Here is a 24,332-nt window from a genome sequence, read left to right on the forward strand (position 1 = left end):
GGCCACAATTATAGGAACAGAAAGCAGGGATAGAAGTTACAGAACACTGCCTCATGCAACTATTACTTCTTAAATTAATGCCATGCATTGTGGCTAAAACAACTCATTTATTGTATCACAATTATCAGAAATATTTCTTGCAGTTTCTTTAGGTTATCCTTAAGTTCACATGCTCCCAGAAGTATTTCTTAATAGCATTCAGGTGGCAGATGACTGATCTGGAGGTTGTGTGGCTACATTTACTTGATGGTATTACCTGTATGTGTTTTCTTTATGCTTGGTGCTCTGATACCCGTAGACTTGCTGGTACAGAAAAAAATTCTAGTCCAAGAAAAATCTACTTTCTAGAGCAAAGAATAATAAAACCTCATCTTAGAGTAACTTTCATGTGCAAACCAAACAATCCAAAGTTTATCTCCCCAGCCATTATACTTCATCAGATCTTCAGTGAACCGTTACATTTTAGGGCAGTGTCACAAACAGATAACATAGATTGCTCACTGTATGTCTGAGAAGCTGAAATTATCTGAATTAGTCAATCCTAAACCTGTTTGCCTGCCAAGACTATTGCATGGAAATCAAAGACGTTTGTTCATGCTTTGTCCCCAGCACACTTTCTTTTTTTCAACTACAAAACCTCCCCGTGTTGCCTTATTTGAGATGGCATGTCTTCTTCTTTCTCATTCAAAACTACATGCCATTAAAAAAAAAGCAACTGATGCTTTGGAAGGGGTGGTTGGAGACTGCCTCTGCTGAGATTTCCACATAGAATAACACATCATTTCTGAATTATGAAAATTCTTACAAGGATCAGTGAAAGCATATTCTGAGAGACCTGGGAATAATCTTGCAGGTTTCTTGTGACCTTGCCTTGGAAGTCTCTGAATGGAAGTTCCTTTTAAGTGGTGACATTAAGTAACCAGGTAAGCCTAAACCCAAGGGAAGCAAATTCTACCACACCATGGCTAGGATAGTAAAGCAAGTGCAGCCATTTTTTTCACTTACCATGAGCAAGTTCATTCAGTCAGTCATTTGTAGATACCTCATGATGATTATTACAGAATGAGGAAACAAAACTAGCCAGAAGGAGCTTGCAAATATCCCTAATGAGGCATTAGCATTAGCTTTGTATCCCACTTGTTTTCGAAATCGCTAACATCCTAACCTCATAAGAATCCATCTTTTCCCGATGTATCACCTGGGATTTTCACACATTCCTGCCCAGCTTGCATCTGGTTAGTGTAGGCTCAGGTGCAGAAAGCAAAGAAAAAAAAACAAATAAAAGCATAAGAGTTTCCTTTCAGGGGATATGATCTGCTGCATGCCAGTGGGGAGAATGATACAAATATGACATTGTGATTATTATATTGAAGTAGGAAATAAAAATGCCACTAGAAGTATGCAAATGTTCCTAATGAGACATTAGAATTGGGTTTGCTTCCCATTTGTTTTCTAAACCGCATGCTTTCTAAACATGTATTTGCATTTGGATATAATGAGTATAATTTACTCTTACTGACCGAAATTACTTTAAATGTGAAAATGATGATGCTTAAAAGTGAGTAACTCAGTTGATCATCTGCTAGCATGCTAATGACCCCAATTTAACCAGCATACTTTCCCTTGGGACCACACAGCTAAAAGATAAGCCACATGCCAAGCTCTCATTTAATGCTGTTGGTTAACTCCGTTTCTGATAGAAACGTCTCCACCAAAGCAGAGGATAGTGCATAACAGGATGTATTGCACTCTCCTTAACCCCAACACTGACACAGAATGTGTATATGAGCAATGAAATATCCTTGAAATGTTTTCCTATTCATTTTCTATCAACATGTGGCAAAATGTCCACCGAATCCAAATGCATACAGAATATTCTACGTGCAACTACCTTACATTTCACTAAAAAATGCAATCATTCTGTTGGTCTATATTCAAGAAGTTATTGCCTTCCTTCCAGCAGATGATTGTGCTATTTTATATTTATATAATCAGTATACAGGGGATAGTATTTTGCTAATAGGTAAAATCCTACAATGACACTTTAAATGGTTGGAAACATGCAGGAGATAATTTGGAGCCACAGCTCTGTCAATTGCTAAGTAAGTGCTGCAGTAACGTAAACTCTCTAAGCAGCAAGAGTGCTTCTCGGGTAGCAGATTGTCTAGTTGAATCAAGGAAAGTTCTCTCCCATCGAGTCAGGAGCTCAAGTCAACTAATATCATTTCAGACACTTCACTGGAGACGAAGAGTCTTCACTTGATAATTCTATTGTTCAATATGTCAAGGAACATAGAACGGATGACAAATTTTTATAATTAAGAACACCAGTACAGGCTTAAGATCAGGTACTGCTACTCATTGGCTTTGTGATTGTGTGTGTGTGTGTGTGTGTGTGTGTGTGTGTGTGTGTGTGAAAAACTTGCTCTCTCATCTGTTTAAAAAGCAAAAGATAGGGTTTAGCTCCTAGAGCTCTAAGCAGTAATTGAAATATCATGTGGAATGATGCAGAGTGTGGCAAATTGTGTCCTGGATAAAGGTGAGCAGCTTCTGTTTCAATCAACAATTCATCTATTTTGGAAGTGATGAGCCTGTGAGTGTTCAGATAATAGAACAAACGCCTAGGAAGATCAAAGGTCTTCATAAAGTTTGAAATGGGACAACAGCATTACAAGGTAATAAGGTCTGCCTTATGTGATTCTCAGTAGAAAAGAGTACGTACCTGAGTTTTCAACAAATTCACCCAAAATATTATCGAGAAACAGTAAAAGTCTTCCCTGAAAATATTAGTAGACAAAGAAACAATATTCAGCTGTGACTGCCTATAAATGAGTGCATAATAATGAGAAAAACAAAGATCCAGGTGTGGCCAGGGCATACACCAGGGAGTCTGTTTCATTTTAGATGCTTAGGATAACAATTAAGCAAATTTGTCTGCCTGTGTTGGGGTGGACAGGGAAAGGACAGGGAAAATGACATTCTTTCCTATGTGTGTTCTGTATTTACATCATCCCCCTCTTTTGCCTTGCTCTAACCTCTCTTATAATCCCCAAATTTCTCTCAAAATCATGGACTATTTTTCTTTATTATTGTTAAAGTTTAGACGTATACATGCATATGAATTAATACATAAACATAACCAGATGAGCCTATTTTGTGTTGCTCATAAGTATATAATTTTAGGACTGACCTCTTGGTATTGGATAACCAATGAGGGGGCTTATCCCTGGGTAACAAGAATTCATTCTCTCAGTAGCTGTCAATTGCCTAAAGCCCTTTATCTAGGAGAGAGCATTTGGGTATTTCCTCCATCCACACTGGCATGTCAACTGGCATTATCACTGATCCGATCTTGCTTAGGCAGTCATATTATTGAGATTTCATGGGTGTCGTTTCCCTCTCATACCAAACACAATACAATTTTGCTGCAAACGTTCTGGTACTCTGGCTTTTACAATCTTTTTGTCTCCTGCCCTCTACCATGTTGTTCCCAGATTCTTAGGTACAGGGGTTATATTGTAGATACATCAATTAGGATTAGGCACCCACAGTTAGTCTGCATTCATCTAATTGTGGGTTTCTGTAATTGTCTCTGTCTGCTACAACAAAGAAAAGGATTTGATGAGGGCGAGATCTATATTTCTCTGTGGGTAGAAGATTAAGTACAATGCAGTTAGACATCATACCGGCTTATGAAAGAAACAGTACTATGTTCTCCTGCAGTTTCTATGGACTAATCAGATATGGGTAGTTGGCTAGGTTTCCATGAATTCCCTCCTATTGAGCAGGCCCCAATTCCAATTAGACAGCTGTTGCTACTTGGTCATCCTAATACAGTGACATACTATCTGCCCAGGCCACATTGTCTTTGTATTTAAAATAAAAGGTAATACTTTAAATCACTTAACACATAGATACACTAAGCATAGGAAAAGCTAGATATTAGCTACTAGCACTTAACTTTTTCTCATAAAACATGAGAACATCAGCAATATGGTACCACTAGTCCATTCTGAGCATTGGATGGATGATTGCTCTAGTTCAGTCTCTTCTTCACAGCAACAGTTACTCCCCTGCAGTAGCGCTTATTACTTCTCTCGTCACTATAGAGAATTTTTTCTATCTTTCCGCATTTTTCATTTGAGTCTTTCTAGTTCCTTTTTTCCTATCTGACTGATCTCTCCAAACCGATGTTAATTTATTGTAGCAGTCATATAAATATAATGTGATGGGCTTAGAAAATAATGAACTTTAATTACTTTTTATTTTCTCAAGTCTCCCTAGACTATGAGACCTTGACCTGCCAGTATTACTCAGTCTTCCGAGATTGTTCTCTCGTGCACAATCAAATTTCCAGTTGCTTAGTACATGGACTGCAAAATAAATATCTGCTTACCCACTATTTCATACTTGTTTTTAATACATTTTATTAAGAATGTAGTATACATCCTTTGGATATGTGTCCAAGAGTGATATAACTGGGTCTTGATTTACACTGATTCCCACTTTTCTAAACAGCTGCCATATTGATTTCCAAAATAGCTATACAAGTTTGCATTCCCACCAGAAATAGAGGAGTTCCCTTTGTTTCACACCTCCAGCATGAGCTGTCACGTGTATTTTTGAAGCTGAGACTTCTAATAAAAGCTACATAGCCTGAACCGACTCTCCCCTGTGATCAGATTGGTGACTACCACAATCGTCATCAGAGAGCCTTCATCCAGTAACTGGCAGAAACCAGTGCAGAGATGCACAGCCAAATATTAGCTTAAGATTAGGGAATCCTGCTGAAGAGAGGAAGGAAGGATTGTAGGAGCCAAAGAAGTCAAGGATATCACAAGAAAATCCACAGAAAGAACTAATATGGCTCATAATAACTCACAAAGTCTGAACCAACAACCAGGTAAACGGCATGGGATAAACCTAGGTCCCCTACTTATATGTGAAGTTGCATGGCTTGGTCTATTTGCGGGACTCCTAAGAATGGGAGCAGGGGCTGATCATGACACTTTGGCTGGCTCTTGGGAACCTGTTCACCATACTGGATTGCCTTGCCCAGACTTAATACAATTGCTAATTGCCATGCTTTGTAAATACCAATGCGGGGCCTGCCCCTTTCTTAACAAAATCAGAAGAGTGGATTGAGAGGAGTTGGAGCAGGGGAATGGGAAGATAGGAGGGGGGAAAAATGCTTTTCAGAAGTAAAGTAAATTAATTTATTAAATTTAAAGAATAAAGTATTGTACAGTTTTCATGAACAAATCCAATTATTTATAAACCTAAAGTGATCTGAATGTTTTCTATTTTCTATAATTAAAAGAAGATAATTCCTTCCAAACCATATAGGACAGTGTAAAACAGAATACATTATATTTATCATTATGTGTGTATAGAAGTCATATATGACAGGTTGGCATAGATCTATCAAGATCTTTATAATGCCTACTTGTACTTGACATTTAAATGTAATGAAAGACATTCCATCTTTTAGCCTGACAAACACTGTTACTCTGTCCCAGGTACATGGACTTAGTGCCCAAGTTATTCTGAAAGGAACATTTCTGAAAACCAAGCTTGGTCAGAGGTGAGAACTAACAGAACCTTGAGAAGGCATGCCATTCTGAACTTTCCTCTGTACTAAAAACATGGGAGTAAAAGTCCTTAGAAACATACCAAGTGTATTCCCATCTCGGAAAAATCTTCAGGCATCATGATTTGAATTATTGTCTTAATGGAATCATAACCCTTTGGACCACTGTATTCAGAAAGCCATGTTTCTTGGCCAAGTTTTATAGACTGTAATACCCAGAATACAAAGGAAAGAAGAAAGAACCTATTTTTCTTTTGTTTTGCTTTGTTTAGAACCACATTTTCACTTTCCTAACACTTTCTGGCATGTTTTCTTTCTGAACAGAATAGTAATACATATTCATTGTTTGAAAATAATCGACAGCATCTCAAATTCTCCACACAATACTTTGATATGTTTTCAATCTAACATGAAGCACTTTCTAGTCATGAATTAATGATACAGTTTATGCCATCACCACAGGAAACCCAGCAGATTCTGAGGTGAAAGACAAATTCTCCTGTAGGAAGACTGATGCCTGACACCAGAGAGGAGTATAGGAAAATAAAAGTTTCTCAAATGAAGCTGACAGCCTATTTTAAGGCCCAATGGTGTTCATTCTTTCCCAAGTAATCTCTGAAATTGAAATGTTATATACAAAACAGAACTCCGCAGCACTTCTAGAATGTCAACTTTCTAGACCTTATAGTGATATGCCTTGCTCAGATCTCCCTTGGATTGGGATTTACAGTGTGCTTGTAAGCATTGTATTGAAATGCTATCCCTGGGCATGGTGAGTGGATATACTTAACTAAGTCACTTAGCCTCTCTGAGCCTTTGGTCATCCTCATTGTAGGGGACTCCAATGGGGATTGATGTCTGTGTAAGGCACCCAGCACAATATCTGATGTCATTGCATGCATTCACAACAGATTGCATCCCTTCTATGGAGATAATGTGCCTGAACTTGTGAAAGGTAAACTGATGCTAGTCAAGTATAAGAACATTCTTAGCACCTCACACTTTTACTCTTCAGGTCTCATTCAAAGTAAAGAAAATTAAGCTTTGCCAAATATATATAAGATATTTAAGACGTGAGTGATGGAAGAAAAACCAAAACTGTTTCTGTGGCTCTTGCTTATTGTGGCTGGCTTGCATGACCCCGGCACTGAAGCTCTCCTAATTTAGACATCCAGTGTTACTGCCTTATGTCACAGGTTTCAGGAGATATTGCAGAGGCAGTGATGAAATGCTTGCTTCCAGCATATTTCCTGGGATCGTTCCTAAAATAAAACTTCCCTTAAGAGCATGTATGTGCCATTCATGGGGTCACAGAGTGAAACCTCTTTTGTCAGCCTTCTAATAGATATAAGTTCTAATATAAGTCCTTGTATTAATTAATTATCCTCCCACTAAAAACCCCTGCTGGGGATTGATCCCTGCAATACATACTGACTAATGCAATAAGAACTTCAAACACCTCAAAATTAAATCTAGGTTTATTTGTCCTTAACAATCTTGCTTTGTTCATTAAAAACATGAGTTACGCATATGTGATATTTGTTTATAAAAACAAAGGTGAAAAAGTAAATTCTAGTTCTTCTTTACTTTCCAAGAAGCACGCATTAAAGTCTGTAATAAATGTGAGTTCTGATTTAAATGATAAGAGTAAATAACTTGACGCTTTTCAAAGCTTTGACATTGACAGCCTTTAGGCCCCTCTGACTTTCTCTTTGGCCCAATATCTGGCCTGATATCATTGCCTATCACTCTAAGCATCTGTGTTTAAAACATTTGTAGGAGTCACATTCTGGCTAAACCCTTCTACTCCCCCCAAATTAATCTCCTGACTGAACTATTTTAGACAGCTTGGAGACATGTCCTATGCTCTCCAGAAATCCATCCTATGCCATAAATGAGCTTATACATGGGGGGGGGGGGCATTGTAAGTCTAGAAATAAAAAACGAACTTTGGAAAGCAGTCTTTGTTGTGTTTACAAAATGATCATGGCAATGTCTGATGGAGGAAGGTCATTGGTTAAGTAATAAAGAAACTGCTTGGCCCCACAGGTTAAAACATAGGTGGGAGGAGTAAACCGAAAAGAATGCTGGGAGGAAGAGGAAATGAGCTCAGAGATGCCATGCTCCCCTCTCCCTGGCAGACGCAATAGCTCTGCTCTCTGAGGCAGACGCATGAAGCTCAAACCCAGGATGGACATAGGCTAGAATCTTTCCCGGTAAGACTGATGCTACACAGATTATTAGAGATGGGTTGATCGGGATATGAGAATTAGCCTGTAAGGGCTAGAGTTAATGGGCCAAGCAGTGTTTAAAAGAATACAGTTTGGGTGTTGTTATTTCGGGGCTTAAGCTAGCCAGGCAGCCGGAGTACCAGGGATGCAGCCCCGCCGCTCCTATTACAACAAATATCTGTATGCACTGTGACATGCCTTGCAGTTTAAACAGCAAGTGAAAACAGGAAACAAAAATTAAAGCAAGAGTATCTTATTTAACTGAAGGTAAATCTAACTAAAACCAAAAAAAAAAAAAAAACCTCTTGAGAAAAACATAGTTTTTTTTTTTTTTATGTATTAGAGAACACTTGCCTAGCAACCTATGTGAAAAATAAGGGCATTGAAATCTATGAAAAATTCAACTGTAATTCATTTTAATTAGCTTAATAGAAGTGAAACTATTCCCCACACCCAAGCATTTTCACAACAAGCACTATGTTAAAGACCAGCTATAATTCACAACAAATATAAATTTGTTGTGAAATATTTGAGTACTGAGCTAGGAACTAAAAATTAATATTTTGTGAGTAAAATTTATTGATTATTGGGTGTTTTCTACTTCATCAGTATAAATCAATGATGAATATTATTTCCATGGAACATCTTCTTTTCCAGAAGTTGATAAATCTAAAAGCCTAAGCAAGGCATGAATATCCACTATAGGTATGACAGCAATTGAAAATTTTGAAGAAAAATAGCACCTCTCCATTACTGCGCAAACTCCTTCTGCCAATGACCATTGAGATGCTGGCCCAGATTGGATGTAACCTTGGGTACCAAAAATGTGGGTACTTGCTGACTCGCTCTCTCTTGGCTGCTGGATTCGGTTCCAGTTCATTCGTACAGAGGACTGTGATCTGTGAGTCTGCCCTCCTAAATAAAGAACCCTTTATTATACTCAGTTCTGAACAAGTATTGAAATACTTTATTAGAGTTCCCCTACACTCCATTTCTGAGCTGTTGGTGTTTCTGCAAAATGAAGCAGAATTACAAACGTTTATCCCCAGATAGAGCAAGTAAAATATCAGCTTTGTATTCTTAATTACATTAAAATAATGATTGCTAAAAGTTAGAAGTCCATCAACCTATGATTGAAAATGCTGGGGCTATATATTGATTTTGTAATGATCAATGAATTGTCTGTCCTTGAAACATATCCCTCAGGAATTCTGATATGGAAAAAATAGCCATGATTATATGCAACATATTTTGAAATCTTAATACAACATTATATCAGATGTATCTCACAATAAAAATATACCTGCTATTGACTACTGGAGAAGTAAGCAGAGGTCAATATTTGACAAACTAGATCAGGATATTCAAGTATAATACATGACAATTCAAGTGTTTGGGGATGCCAATGATGGTACTTCATCATTGTAAAGTATATGACGGAACAAACTTCTCCTCATGGCCAAGAAGTAGAGAGAAATAGATGGGTGGGATCATACAACTCTCTGTGAAGTCTTACTCTCAATAACCTAAGGATTTCAAATAATTAATTTTCGACATTTAAAATGGCCATAAAATCTCCAATGCTTTTACCTTGAGCACCAAGCTTTTATACAGTGATATTAGGGTATAAGTATGACAGAACTAATGTCCTTTAAAGCTGGAAAACTGGAAAATATGAAAGCATCTTCAACAAACTATGCTGATGAAACTGGATGACTTCATGTACAAGCCTTATGGACTCAATTTACCACCCTGAAGAAAACTCAACTCCAAATGTATCAGAGACCTACACTTAAGACAAGATACACTGAACCTGATAGAAGAGAAAGCAAAAAATTGCTTTGACTCATAGGCGCAGGAAAATACTATCAGAATAAAACACTGTTAGCACAGACACTAATATCAACAGTTAATCAATTGGACCTCTTGAAATTGAAAAGCTTCTATAAGGTAAAGGACAATGTCATTAAACAAAGTGGCAGCCTACTGAATGGGAATTTTTTTTTACCAACAACACATCCAGTAGAATGCTAATAGCCAAACTATATAAAAAAGCAAAAACTAGAAAACAACTAACCCACTTTTAAAATGGGGTATAGGTCTAAACAGCAAATTCCCAAAAGAAGAAACTCAAGTTGCTGAGAAGCACATGAAGAAAGGTTCATTCAATACCATTAGTCATCAGGGAATTGCAAATCAAAATTATTTTGAGATTTCATCTTTCATCTGTTAGAATGCTTCAGATCAAGAAAATGAGTGACAACTCGTGCTGACAAGGATGTAGAGTAAGAATATTTATCCATTGCTAATAGGAGTGCAAATTTGTACAGGCACTATGGAAATCAGTGTGGCAGTTCCTCAGCAAGATATGAATTGATCTACCTCAAGAGCCAACTATAGAACTTTAGGGCATACACCAAAAGGATGCTTCATCTTAGCACAGAAGCATTTTCTCAACCAGATTCATGGCTGCTCTCTTCATAGTAGCCAGCATCTGAAAATAATCTAGATGTCCCTCAAAAGAAGAATGGATAAAGAAAATTAGTTACATTTATACAATAGATATTTACATTTATAGAATACACATTTATACAATAGATACTCAGCTATTTTAAAAAATGGAAATTTGCACCGGGCGGTGGTGGCACAAGCCTTTAATCCCAGCACTCGGGAGGCAGAGGCAGGCGGATCTCTGTTTGTTTGAGACCAGCCTGGTCTACAAGAGCTAGTTCCATGTCAGGCTCCAAAACCACAGAGAAACCCTGTCTCAAAAAACAAAAACAAAAAAAAATGGAAATTTGCAAGTAAATAGATGGAACTAGGAAAAATCATCCTGTATTAGGTATCTCATACCCAAAAAGACAAATATGGTATGCATTAAGTTACATGTGTATATTAGCTGTTAAGTCAGTGATAACAATGCTACAAACTGCAGAAACACCAATGGCAGATGTAGAGCAAGTGACTAGAGGAAACATATACAGCTCATTAGAAAAGGTAAGTCAAATATGTATCTATGGATGAATGGGGAGCTGCTGCAGGAGGAAGATCAAGTTGGGAGGGGAGGAGAGGGAGATGAAAGAAGGAATATAGAGAGACAACTAAAATTAAGCTCCATTTAAGGAGTAATATGGAAATCCAATATAATAGAGGTTTCCTAAAATAGGTACATATATGAAGCTAATCTAAATAAAATTATCAAATAAGGGGGAAGACCAAGGTTCAACTTGACAACTCTCTTCATTAAATAAATATAACAGTACCAGGATTGGGTCGCACCTAGTTGAGTTGTTGTCTAAAGGGGTTCCATAGCAATTCCCAAACAACTCAGGCTGTTGCCAAGACTATAGGTTATACTCTCCAAACTGTTCATAAGACTCCATTTCTGAAGACAACAGCTACACAACTTGCTGGACCTGAAGATGTTGAGCTGATGCCTACATAGAGCATCTTTGGTCCAGGAAGAAAGTCTGCATGCTACCAAAGGAGAAAAGCAAACACCAACCCAGCCACACCGCTTTGGTTTAAAATAGTGTTCTGCATGCAAGATAGGCCAGGACAATGGTGGCACAAAGCTTGTAGAAGTAACCAACCAGTGACTGATTTTAGTGAAGGTCCATTCCTTCAACAAGATGGATCCCATACCCAACACTGCTTGGGTGACCAAGAACAAAAGACTAGATAGTTCAGTGACCTAGGGAAGAGTCAAATACCAATGTTCTTTAAAAAAAGTAATAAAATAGCTCCTAGTAATATTGTGTATACTTATAGATCAGTGCCGTATTCAGCCTTCGTCAGAGAAATTTCTTCTTCTAGTAGACATTAACAAATCAGAGATTCACAGCCAAACATTGTGCAGTGAGTAAGAGACCTTGGAACACTCAGCCCTAATTGGGATTTCCCCATTATATTCCTCCCCCTCAGGGCTATTGGAACCCTGTAGAAGATGAGACAAAAAGCATTTAAAAGCCAGAAGTCATGGAGCCCACCAAGAAAACAAGGCCATCTAAATCAATGTGATCACAGTACACATGAACTCACAGACTGAAGCAGAATGCCTAGGAACTGCACAGGCTTACACTAGTGTACATAGTTTGTGCCCATAGTTTGGCTTCCAGTGTAGTGTTTTTATGGGATTTCTAGGTATGTGAACAAGAGGGTCTCTGATTCTTTTGCTTTCTCTTTGGCTCTTTACCTTTCATTTGTTTGTTTTATACAATTCTGATCTGTTAGTTTTGTTTAATCTTATTATTTTTTATTTTATTACTATCTGTACCATGAAAACCTGCTTGTTGGGGTTTTTGCCTGCCTGGGTCCCATAGCCAGTAAGCCCCAAAGAAAATCACACAGAGAGTCTACATTAATGATAAACTGATTGGCCCATTAGCTCAGGCTTCTTATTAACTTTTTTAACTTATATCAACCCATTATTCTTATCTATGTTAGCCACATGGCTCGGTACCTTTTTCATCAGGGCAAGTAACAACTTCCTTCTCCCGTGTCTGGACAAGACTGTGGAGGAATGGGCTTCCTCCTTCCCAGATTTCTCCTATACTTATTGACCCACCTATACTTCCTGTCTGGTTGTCCTGCCTATACTTCCTGCCTGGCTACTGGCCAATCAGCATTTATTGAAAACATAATTGACAGAATACAGAATTGTCCCACACCAACTATCCCTTAGAATTTTGTCTGTTTTCCTTTGTTGTTGTTGTTGTTTTTCTTTTGTTTTTTTTTTGTGACAGGTTTCTCTATAGCTTCAGAGCCTGTCCTGGAACAAGCTCTTGTAGACAATGTTGGCCTCAAACTCCCAGAGATAGAGATAGATCCACATGCCTCTGCCTTCCCAGTGCTGGGATTAAAGGCATGCACTACCACTGCCCTGTTAAAGTTTGGCTCTTTTCTAATGAGAGAAAGAAAGTAAATGTATTAGAAGGGGAGGGGAGGTGGAAAGTAAGTTAGAGGAGTCAAGGAAGGAGAAAAAATAATCAAGATATATCGTGAGGAAAAGGGAACTATTTTTAATAAAAGGAAAAATAAGGAAAAAAAGAAAAGCACATGAAATGTTCAGTCACATACATCCCCCCGTAGAATACAAAAACTTACTCGCGCCATCATATTTTCCCTTATTGTTTTTTAAGAAAACATAATAACATTTTATTGGACCATTTTAAGAAATGAGAGTGCCCGCTTCATATAAACATTTTCACTATCACTAACATAAAGTTTCTCAATTTATAATAGAATTTTTGGTCTGTTACAGAAGTAAAAGTTTGCTTGATTAAAAAGCATAATGATATGTCCTTAGGAGGTCAGGTGTTTTAATTAAAGATAAAAGAACATCCTTGTCTTGTTTCTTACTTTAGTGGAATCACTTTGAGTTTCTCTCCATTTAATTTGATGTCGGCTGTTGGCTTGCTCTATATTATGCTTAGGTATGTTCTTTTTATCCCTAATCTCTCAAGACCTATATAGTGAAAGGGTGTCGGATTTTATTGAAGGTTTTTTTTTTGGCATCTAATGAGATGATCATATGTTTTGGGTTTTTTTTAGTTTGTTTATATGGTGGACTACTTTGACTGATTTTCAAATGTTGGACCACCCCTGCATCTCTGGGATGAAAACTACTTGATCATGCTTTTGGAGCCTATTCACTATACTGGGATGCCTTGCTCAGCCTTGAGGTAAAGGACAGGGGGAGAGAAGCTTGTTCCTAACTCAACCTGATAGCCAAGCTTTGTCAACTCCCCAAGAGAGGCCTTTCCCTTTCTGAGGAGAGGATAGGGATTGGGGTAAGAGGAAGGTAGAAGGGAACAGGAAGAAAGAACAGAGGCAGAACTGTGGTTTTTATGGAAAATGAATTTAAAACTTTGAAATTTTAAAAAATCTAAAAATAAAAACTCAAAATATTAAAATATAAAAGAAAGCATTGTGCAGATTCAAAAGACCTTTGAGTTTAAAAAAGAGAAAACATTTTAAAGGCTGATAAACAGTAATCAGCTTTAATAGGATCATAATAGATCATGACATCTTTATGTGGTGAAGACATTGCTTTTGGAATCACTGAAAATATAAAATTATAGTAAAACCAAAATCTCTTTTAAATACATTGGAGTTGCTCACTTGAATTTGATTTGCATCTGACTTCTAGGATATGCCTTAGTTTCTTTATTTCAAACAGATCATGCAAGGGAGGGGAGAAAGTGAGAAAATTCTATTTCAATTAAAAATAAATTTTTAAAATCACAAACCCATCAAATCACTGTAAAGATTAAATGAAATAATAAATTATGCATAGTATTTAACCTAAGTCTTGATACATCACAATATAAGTGTTTGCAATTGTTGTGAGCAAAACCTCAGAAATACCCTTTTCCCTTCTTTTTCAAATCTTGTCTTCTTACTATGCAATATACAGGGTACATGACCCAATTAACACACTCATCCAGACCTTTCTATCCACAAGAAGAATGACCAGCACAAATGATTCATGCCATATTGACTATCCATTTGTTCACACTTACTCATTAGTTCACAGTGCATAATATGTATCACTTAGAAGAAAGGCCATTAATGAAAACTTCACAGGGAAACAAACATTCAAACACCTTTAAAATACTAAGTGGGTCTACTTAACCAAGAGATTTATTCACGACATACTTTAGCCATAAAGAGTTTACATGCAATTTGATATAGAATACAATGCAAATAGCAAATGAGATGAAGTTCAAGGTCAATATTCATCCCAAGAGGTGTTAAATTTTGATGTAAGTATGGTCGACATAAAAGTACTTCAAAGTATATGGACATGTTATTGGTCAGAAATATATGAAGACTTTATCATAATTATAATATTTTTTAAAAATCTACCAGCTTTTGAATTAAGGTTATTTTATTAGGGAATAAAATGGTGGGCTTGAAAATTTGTTACTGGCTTTAGTGTGCAAATTATAAAGTGAAATTAGCATGAACTGTGATAGATGACCAAGAAACAAATCCAACTGTTTTTATTAGACTGAGCTTCTCTGCTGATTCCTGACTGGGTAAAGCACCAGCCTTTATTGGCTCATGTTGTGCCTTTTAATTATGCATTAATTATTTTTAGAAGAGAGAAGCTGAATTATTTAGTGCTAGCTCCATATCATGAATTTCACAAAGAAGAACATATCTGAGAGAAATATGGCTATGTCCTCCCCAATGTAACCAAAAGTACTGGAGGTGAGAGGCAGTGGGAGAGAGTGACTTCACATGGAATGTTTCCTAGGCCTGTCTTATCACTTCCCTTGGGGATGAGTTGGGATTATCAAATCAAAGATAGCTACAAGAATTGCTTTCACCCTTGTAATCATTAGATCCTTTTCTCTTGCTTCCATTCTCCCCCTCTTCTGTCTCTTTTTCTCTCATTACTCCCCCTCCTCCTCTTTCTCTTCTCTCTTCTCCTATTTTCTCTCTCAGTTCTCCATCTCTTACCTTTCTCATTCCTCCTATTTCTTGACCTCACTGACAGTGTTTTCTCTCTCCTCTTCTCTCTCACCTTCCCCTCCCCTCCCTTTATCTTCTCACTCTTTTTCCCTCTTCATACAAACTTCCCCTTTAATTTCCCCGAACTGTGTAACATCAGTTTCAGTTGAGAATAAAACTGCTTGGGTGTTCAAACTAACCTTCCTTTCTGCTCTGTGAAAGGCAATGTAGTGCTGTGATTTAAAACATGGATTCCATGGCTAGAGCCTAGCTAAAACCCTGGCAACTATTCAACAGGTGTGGAATCAAGCAATTTATTTAGTCTTTTAGGATCTCAGTTTTCTCATCTACAAAGTGGTGGCAATATAAGTCTGTTCTCAATGAAATAGTGTGAATTTTAAATGAACAAGCATTACCAAAGCGTTTTAAATTACTCCACTCTACAATAATATCCACAAAAATGTTTGGTTTCGTTATTATTTTCTTTCTTCATAAACTGTAATTATCTACAAGGGAAGATTATATAGGGAGTAATACACACACACACACACACACACACACACACACACACACACACACACACTGGTTTACCCTTCCACAACATAGTCTATTACTGAAGAAAGTCAGGACAGGAACTCAAGCAAGGCTGGAACCTAGAGACAAGAACTGATGCAGAGGACATGGAGGGGTGCAGCTTACTGACATGTTCATCATGGCTTGTTCAGCCTGCTTTCTTTATAAAACCCAAGACCACCATCCACAATGCACTGGACACTCCTGCATCATTCACTAATTAAGAAAATGCCCTACAGCTGGATCTTTTGGGGGCATTTTCTCCCTCCTTTCAGATGACTCTAGCTATGTCAAGTTGACGTAAAACTAGCCAGACAATTTACCTCTTATCAACTTGAAATGGTTAAGCAATAACCTTTTCTTTCTTGTTCATAACCAAGATCACAAAAGAATAAACATTCCAAATTTTAAAAGTTCCACAGTCTTTAAAAATTCAAACACTTAAAACTCCAGTCTCTTTAATATTCAGTCTATTTTAAATTCTAAAACCTTAGAAAATATTTAGAAAATTTAGAAAATTCTAAAATCTCTTTAAAAGATCAAAGTCTCTCAAATGTGGGCTCCTATAAAACTAAAAATAAGTTAAATACTTTCTGGTTTCAAGAGGGAAGAACCAGAAGTTACACTCAAATCAAAGAAAAAACCAAATGTTGAAAATGATAAGAATCTCAATGTCTAATGTCTGTGATACATTCACTATCGTCTGGGCTCCTCCAAAGGACTTGGGTCACTTTTCTGCCTCTGCCCTCTTCGGTACACATAGAATGTCTTCTAGGCTCCAGATGGCTTCACTACCCCAATGTTGCAGTTCTTGTTGGCCATCACACAATACTGGCATCTCCAAAATGCTGGGGTCTTTTGTTGTAACTTGCCTGCATTTCCATCAATAGCCTCTGCCAGACTCTCCATGGTATCAAGCTTCAACTTCTCTGCATGACCCTTCAATTCTAGCTTCGACGGCTATCAAGGTGGCACCTTCTAACATGGCCTCTGCTGGCCTCGCACAATGCCAAGCCTTACCTGCTTTGCATGACCCCTTCATGCCTTCAAAACCAGTACCACCTGAATGACTCTTACACCACCAAGTTAGGTGTCTAGTACAAGGTACATTTTTGGCCACCTCTGGAATACAGCTTCTGTGTATAGATTCTGAGCAAACATTTCCAAGAAAATTTCACATCAATGATGTTGATCTTTTCTTAGTCAACCCTAATTTCTTAGCTCCGGATAACAAACATCTATTGTCCCAATAAAGCAAAGGTTTTACTTTATTAGGTCTGGTTTCTTGTTAAGTCACAGGTGACATTTCAGCCCCACTTAAGAAGAATCACTCAGATTCTTAACTCAAAATATGCAACAGACCCAAAAGAATCTTAAAACTACTCTCAAGATTTCCTCTGGACCTTCCCCAGCCTTCATTTATCCAGGCACTCATATCTTCCAAGCCCCCACAGAACAGCTCACTAAGCTTTGAATACTCAAAGGCGTTTCTAGTCCAATGTCCTTCTACAATCCTGCCAAAAATAACATGGTCAGGTCTATCACAGACATACCCCACAATTCTGGTACAAATCTCTGTCCTAGTTAGGATTATTATTGCTCTGATAAAATGCCATGACATAAAAGCAAATCAGAGAAGAAAATGTTGATTTGGCTTACATTTCCACATCATTGAAGGACAGGATAGGAACTCAAACAGGGCTAAACCCTGGAGGCAAGAGTTGATGCAGAAGACATTGAGGAATGCTGCTTACTGACTTCTTCATCCATTGCTTTCTTATTGAGTCTGAGACCACCAGCTCAGAGATGGCACTGCCCAAAATGAGCTGTGTTCTAGGCTCTATCCTAATGTATGGGTACTTTGAAAAAATTAAACAACCAATGGGTATAAGTAGAGCCTGCTCATTCATTTCCAGCAGCCCAGACCCGAACAATCACACAGAAACTATATCAAATACAACACTATTAGGCCAATGGCTTAGGCTTCTTTCTAGCTAGCACTAATATCTTAAACTAACCAATTTCTATTTATGTATTTATCACCATGAGGTTGTGGCCTACCAGTAAGGTCCCAGTGTCTTTCTCCTTCAGCAGCTACATGGCATCCCCTTAACTCTGCCTTCTTTTCTCCTATATCTCTGCTTGGATTTCCTACCTGGCTTTACTCTGCTAAGTAAAACATTTGCCAACACTGCTTTATTCATTAATTAATAAAAGAAAAATATATGCATGTAGAAGGATATCCCACATCAAAGGAGTCATTTTATGTGAGGGCAGACGGCAATATTTTCCCAGTCTTTGTGTCCGTCAACTCTATACATTGTTTAGTCTCAAAAACTATGCAAGAAAAGATTCAACTCTGTTTCATGGTTATTTTTACATTTATATATATTATATATATTACATTTATATGTGTGTGTATGTATATATGTGTGTGTGCTTATGTAGGTATTTCTTTTCCAACAAGTACTTAACTATTTCTTTATTTTTCATAAATAGTGGAAATAAGCTATCTCTTGTCAAGGGAGAAGTACTTTTAAATAAAAAGGGTTATTGTGGATTAGCAATCATTCAAAGCAATGTTATTCAAGCAGATATTCTGTCTTTATCTTCTCTGAATTTTCTAACACCTCTTTCAGATGATGTTGCAGGCTACCTAAACAGAACACTTTCTTCCAATTTCTGCTCTCCATGAACAAATAAGTTAATGACTTAAATTAATCTTTCAGCTTATTTCATAGCAGAGTACTTATTACCAAGAATATATTTATATTGTTTTGATTCATTTCAAAAATTATTCTCTGTTTAACCTATTACCTGTGTATCATATAGCAAAGATTTGTCTATCGCCATAATATTATGCTCCACTCAAACATTCCTGGCATATGCTTACTAAATACATGTAAAACTCAGTTCTCAGTCAAGAAGAGACTAAAGAGAACAATGGCAGATAGGATAAGGCAGACAACATTAACCCTGGAAAAATACAAAAACCCATCCATCTATGAGCACCAAACCCAAAATATCTGTCTTGGAACAGAGCGAGTGTTAGCAATTGTGCAATGATTTTATTCAGTTTAATTCTGCAAAAGCTTGGTTGAGATCTTACTGGGTAAAGAATAATGATAATTAGATCACCCATGGCAAAAGAAAAGCTGGTAGCATTTGTGTTGCTATTAGTTACTAAAGAATTAGCAAAATTAGAAGGGAAAGCCTAAAAATTCACTGTGGTGTTGAAGAAGTAGTACTAATTACAATAATTTATGGGAACTGCTTATCACTAATGCCTAATTATTATGCAACACAATCATGATGATGCATGCCATTAAATGTGTGTATGAAGGACTTTGCAGTAAGTTGTATTAGATTAGATTAAAACAATGAAATATAAACATTCATATTCTACCATCCTAATGTGCCTCTCATAAAGTAATTTCTCATCTGCTCCAAAATTTTTAAATTAGAGGAGTATTTAGCACACAAATAAAATAACTTGGTTCTTTTCTACCAGGGAAACTATATGAATTTTCCCTATATATATTTATACTATATATATATTCTATATTATATATCTACTATATATTATTAATGTATGGTATAAGATATATTACAGATATACAATATATGCTTTAAATATATAATATACTATATATAATATGTATTCTATTTATACTATGTAAATATAAATTTATAATAAATACTTTTTATTTATACAACAAATATAAATTAGTGTATTTGATTTTTCAATGAATTGTTTTTCATCAAGGATTGTCATTTTTTTCTTTTAAGGTTTCCTATAAATAATACCCCTATAAAAGAATACTATTGTAGTATTCTTTTCTGAGGAAATTGAACAATGAGAGGTTTGTTGACTTGATAATGCTACTGAAGGAATGAGATGTGTGGAATGAGTCAGACCACCTTCATGTGATAAGCAAAGTCAGACCATTTGTAAATTTCTTACTAATCAGTTAATCAAGAAAACCATGTCCAGTCACCCGAGTTTAGTTAAAAGAGTAGAAAAAAATAGTGCATAATTGGTGGGAACATATACAAGATGACATTCCTTTCACATTTCAAATTCTCAGTATGAAATTCTAATACAGAAGGTTTTGGGAAGAAGCGATGACAAAATTCTACAAGACTTAATTCTGCGTCAATATACTCATTTGTTAAAAATGCTTTCTTTTTCCATTTAATATTTTTTGCTTCTTTGTCAAAAATCAGGTGTTCTTTAATACCCTGATCAACTTCTAGGCCCTAAGTTATACAAGTTTGGCCTCCACTAGTTTCCTCTCAATTTCATGAAGTTAGTTGCACTCACAGTACAAGAATCTCTGGATAAACAAAGTATGTGAGTAATAAGATTCACTTTACGTGACTCTCTAAAGTTCATTCCTCCAAAGAATTATGATTTTTTTCTGCCACTTGCCTCCCCTGCACCTTCTCAAACCCATTACTAATATGAAGACCTCCTTTCTTCCCAGTATTAGATCAGCCCTAATCAAAGTGAGTTCTGCTAGGTCAGTTAGCCGCCCTGTATACACAGCTTTTGCTCCCTCAAATATCATTCCTAGAATCTCCAGCCTACATCTAATCATCTTTCCCAGGTCTTGCCTCCTGCAGATCTTAGTCATTGTGGTGTTCTGGGCTTGCTGTCACTAATTCTGGCCATTGAAAACTGGCTTTCACATTTGGTGATGGAGGTAGACTCCTACTATCCAATGTAATAAAAGTCAATTCTCTCACTGAGACATACAAAGTAAATAAGATAGACAAATAATTTAATTTTCTTCACTGTTCTGGTTGGTTTTCACAGTCCTAGAATGATTATAATGGTAGGTACTCATGACTTGATAGGACTATTAGAAGAATTCCAACATTGGTGGACGACTTAGTATTTATCAGTGCCTTTGCCCCTCATACAATCCATAGTATAAACTCCCTAAGTCTCACTTTGCAGACTGTCATGTGAAATGGAATCTGTGTGCTTAGAGACAACATCTGACTAAAGCATCTGTAACCAAAATATAGACCATAGCGCTGAACAATATTAATATGTTGAGCCATATAAAATTAATAAGTTACTAGTTACTACCCTACTTTTAAGATACTCACAATGTTTTATCCCATTTTACATTATGTTTAGTCATGTGTAACTATGCTTCTTTACAACTTATCTATGACTACTGCTGGTAACTTTATATCCATGGCACTAAATAAAATACACCCATAAAAGACTCTTATCTTACTAAACCCCCTCAAAACAAATATATATGTCCATCTGTAGTGGTTGGCAATAACTTAAGTTTGGTTATTGTGTGAAATTTGCTCCCAAATATAAAATCTGATATTTCCCATTTTGATCATGATTCTCATCATTCTATTCCCTCTATTGACTCACTGTATTGTATTAATTCACCTTGTATTAACTTCCTCTATTAACTCAGTATAGTGCACACACCATCACCTCCACCTTTGCCAGCTACTTCATTGGTTGTCATGATACCTTCCAGATATCATATTTAATTACCCTGCTAGCAGGAATCGTATCCATCATTGGAAACAGTATACTGATCTGTCTAAATTATTTTATGGTTCTTATAGACAACAATATGAAATTTTTCAAGATAGACTATATTTAACAGAGAAATAATTATTAACTTCAAAACTGCAAATGGTGGGCTTTGAGCAAATTATTGAGTCACCTTCTGAGCATATGGCCTTATTGAAAGAAAAAGAGTAAAAGGTTTGGATTAAATATTAGCAATGGCTTTCAGGTTTTCATTTCTTCCTATTGACTCTATCCATTGTAATATGTTCTGAGGAACCATTAAGACAACCTTGACATTTGCTTTCATTCTCTTGCCTTTATCTATAAATGTATTCTGAAGTGACATGTCATAAACAGAAACCAGAGTGAGGCAGCATTGAAAACTGCTTCAGTTAATATCATATTTTTGGTATAATATAATTTGAGTGGGAAGGATATTTTCTTGGGCTTCCCACAGGTCAGGGAACCCTGACTATGAATCATGGGGACCAGTTAGATGATTATAGTATTTGCTGAAAGGCAAGGGATCTAAGTGTAAACAAGAGTTAGCATTCATCTTGAAATATAAAAAGTCATAAAAATATAAGTAACTTGGAATGTCAAGGAAAAAGTTATAGGTCAAAAACAAAATTAGAATATAAACTATTAGAAAATATTGAAAGCAAACCATACACACTCTACATAAAGAGCTCTATATAATGCAGGGCAGAGAATTATTATTGGTTATTTAGCTGTGAAACATTGTCACTAAAGCACAAGGACCAGAGTTTGGACCCCCTGTAACTCTCTAAAAAGCCATATGGGTAGTTGTAGTCCCTGAGTTCTAGCTGAAGTCATTGGTCAGCCAGCCTTGGCAAGTCAACAAATTGCAGGATCTGTGAGAGTCACTGTCCTATAAAAGTAAGATGGAGACAGATAAGAAAGACAACAGGTGTCTTAGGGAGTATTGTTCTATTGCTGTGAAGAGATACCACAACAAAGGCAAATTTGATGACAAAAATATTTAATTGAAGGATCACTTGCAGTTTGAGAGGTTCGGCCCATTACCATGGTGAGAGGGAGTATGGTGGTATGTGTGTAGGCAGGCCTGGAGCAGTAGCTGAGAACTACAAGCTGATCAGTAGGCAGAAAGAAAATGAGACAAAGTTTGGCATGGGATTTTGAAACCTCAAATCCCACCTCCATTGGCCTACTTCCTTTTACAAGGTCACAATTCATAATTCTTCTCAAATAGTTCCACTCCCTGATCACTAAACATTCAAATTCATGAGCCCGTGAAGGTCAATCTTAATCAAACCAAAACAATGAGGAATGAAGTGACTTTTAAATTTACTGGCCTACTCAACCCACAGAGTACATATATGAATGTATGCCCACAAAAATATGTACATCACATATGACTATGTACATCTATGAATGCACACTAAATAAGTGAATGCTTTTAATAAAAAGAAACAAGATTCATGGCCTATGTCTTATGTCTCTATAAGTATATCTCATGATAAATTTTGAAATTCTATTCTTATCTGAAAATGTCTTCAAAGGTTAAATGAATTAAGAGGAAAGATGATACATTGATAGATAGATGATAAATAGATAGATAGATAGATAGATGATAAATGGATAGATATAATTATATGCGTTACATTTACATTCATACATTTCATTCATTTTCCTCCTAATGTCAGCAATGAGTTTGGATATATATTTATGAGCACACACACACAAATACACACAAACTCAATGATTGGCATCTACAAAACATTTATCCATGGTGACAATGACTCCTGTTCCTAGAAAATTTTATTTCCTTCTACTAACAATGGCCTTAAATATAAAACCATGAGCATTCCAGGCATTCTGAAAATTAAAGATGCCTGCATTCCTGAATTCACAATTGGACTCAATTTTAGCTATCTGTATAATCATGGCCAAGTTATTACAACTTTTTACTTCACTCCACCATAAAATGAAATCCCCCAACAAGATAATCTCTGCGTCTCTTCCTTTTGCAAAATTAAATGTAAAAGAAATCCACAATTCTCATAGCACCAGGCACTCTTAACTGTGCCTCATAAATAATAATCATAATGTTTCACAGAGTGTATGGCATAAAGTAAGGATTGTTTGCAAAATGCAATTTAAACAGATCACATTTTATGGCTTGCCATTTACCATAGTAGTAAATAGCAAATAGGCAGTTGTGCCTACGTGTATTTGCTGATCTGTCAGCCACTAGAAATAAGGCCAGTGCATCATCCCTTTATAAACCAGAGCACGCATTCATTCTCAGGGAGAGGCATTAAGTTTTTATTGAAAACGACAAACCACCACAGCTGGGGTGAAGCACAGAGGGGGTTGCTTTCATTACTATTTAACATATGCATACACACTTTTCAGAATGATTGCCTGGGTTTCTCAGGCCTCCTCTGCCAAGTGTTGGAGTCAGCATCCTCATCTATTTCAAAATTAGAGACTACAACTTGCTCATCATAATTTATCTACTCACGTCAAACTTCAACTCGCCCTCATCCAACAATTCTAATTAGTGACTTTCTTCCTTCTGATTCTTTATCTCAGTGTCTTCTCATAATTTGACGCTAGAGCCTCTCCCACACAGGATCAAAAACCAGAATAGAAATTTCTTCAGAGCTGAAATCTGCTCACACTTTTGGAAATGAACACAAAGGTTAGCAACAATGACTGATTCCCAGTGCAGTCTCTATATATTTATGATGTTATCATATTTCTTATGTATATAATTTTTAAAATCTAGATCTTACACTATTAGCTGTTTTTATACATACAAGAAATAATGAAACTTTCATGTGATACATAACTATAAACTAGTGAGTTAGAATTGTGTCATATATATACTTCATTTATTTTAGTTTTATAAAATATTTTAATTAGTATAATTATT

This window comes from Microtus pennsylvanicus, chromosome 14 (genome assembly GCF_037038515.1).
Source record: "Microtus pennsylvanicus isolate mMicPen1 chromosome 14, mMicPen1.hap1, whole genome shotgun sequence".
Taxonomy (NCBI): Eukaryota; Metazoa; Chordata; class Mammalia; order Rodentia; family Cricetidae; genus Microtus; species Microtus pennsylvanicus.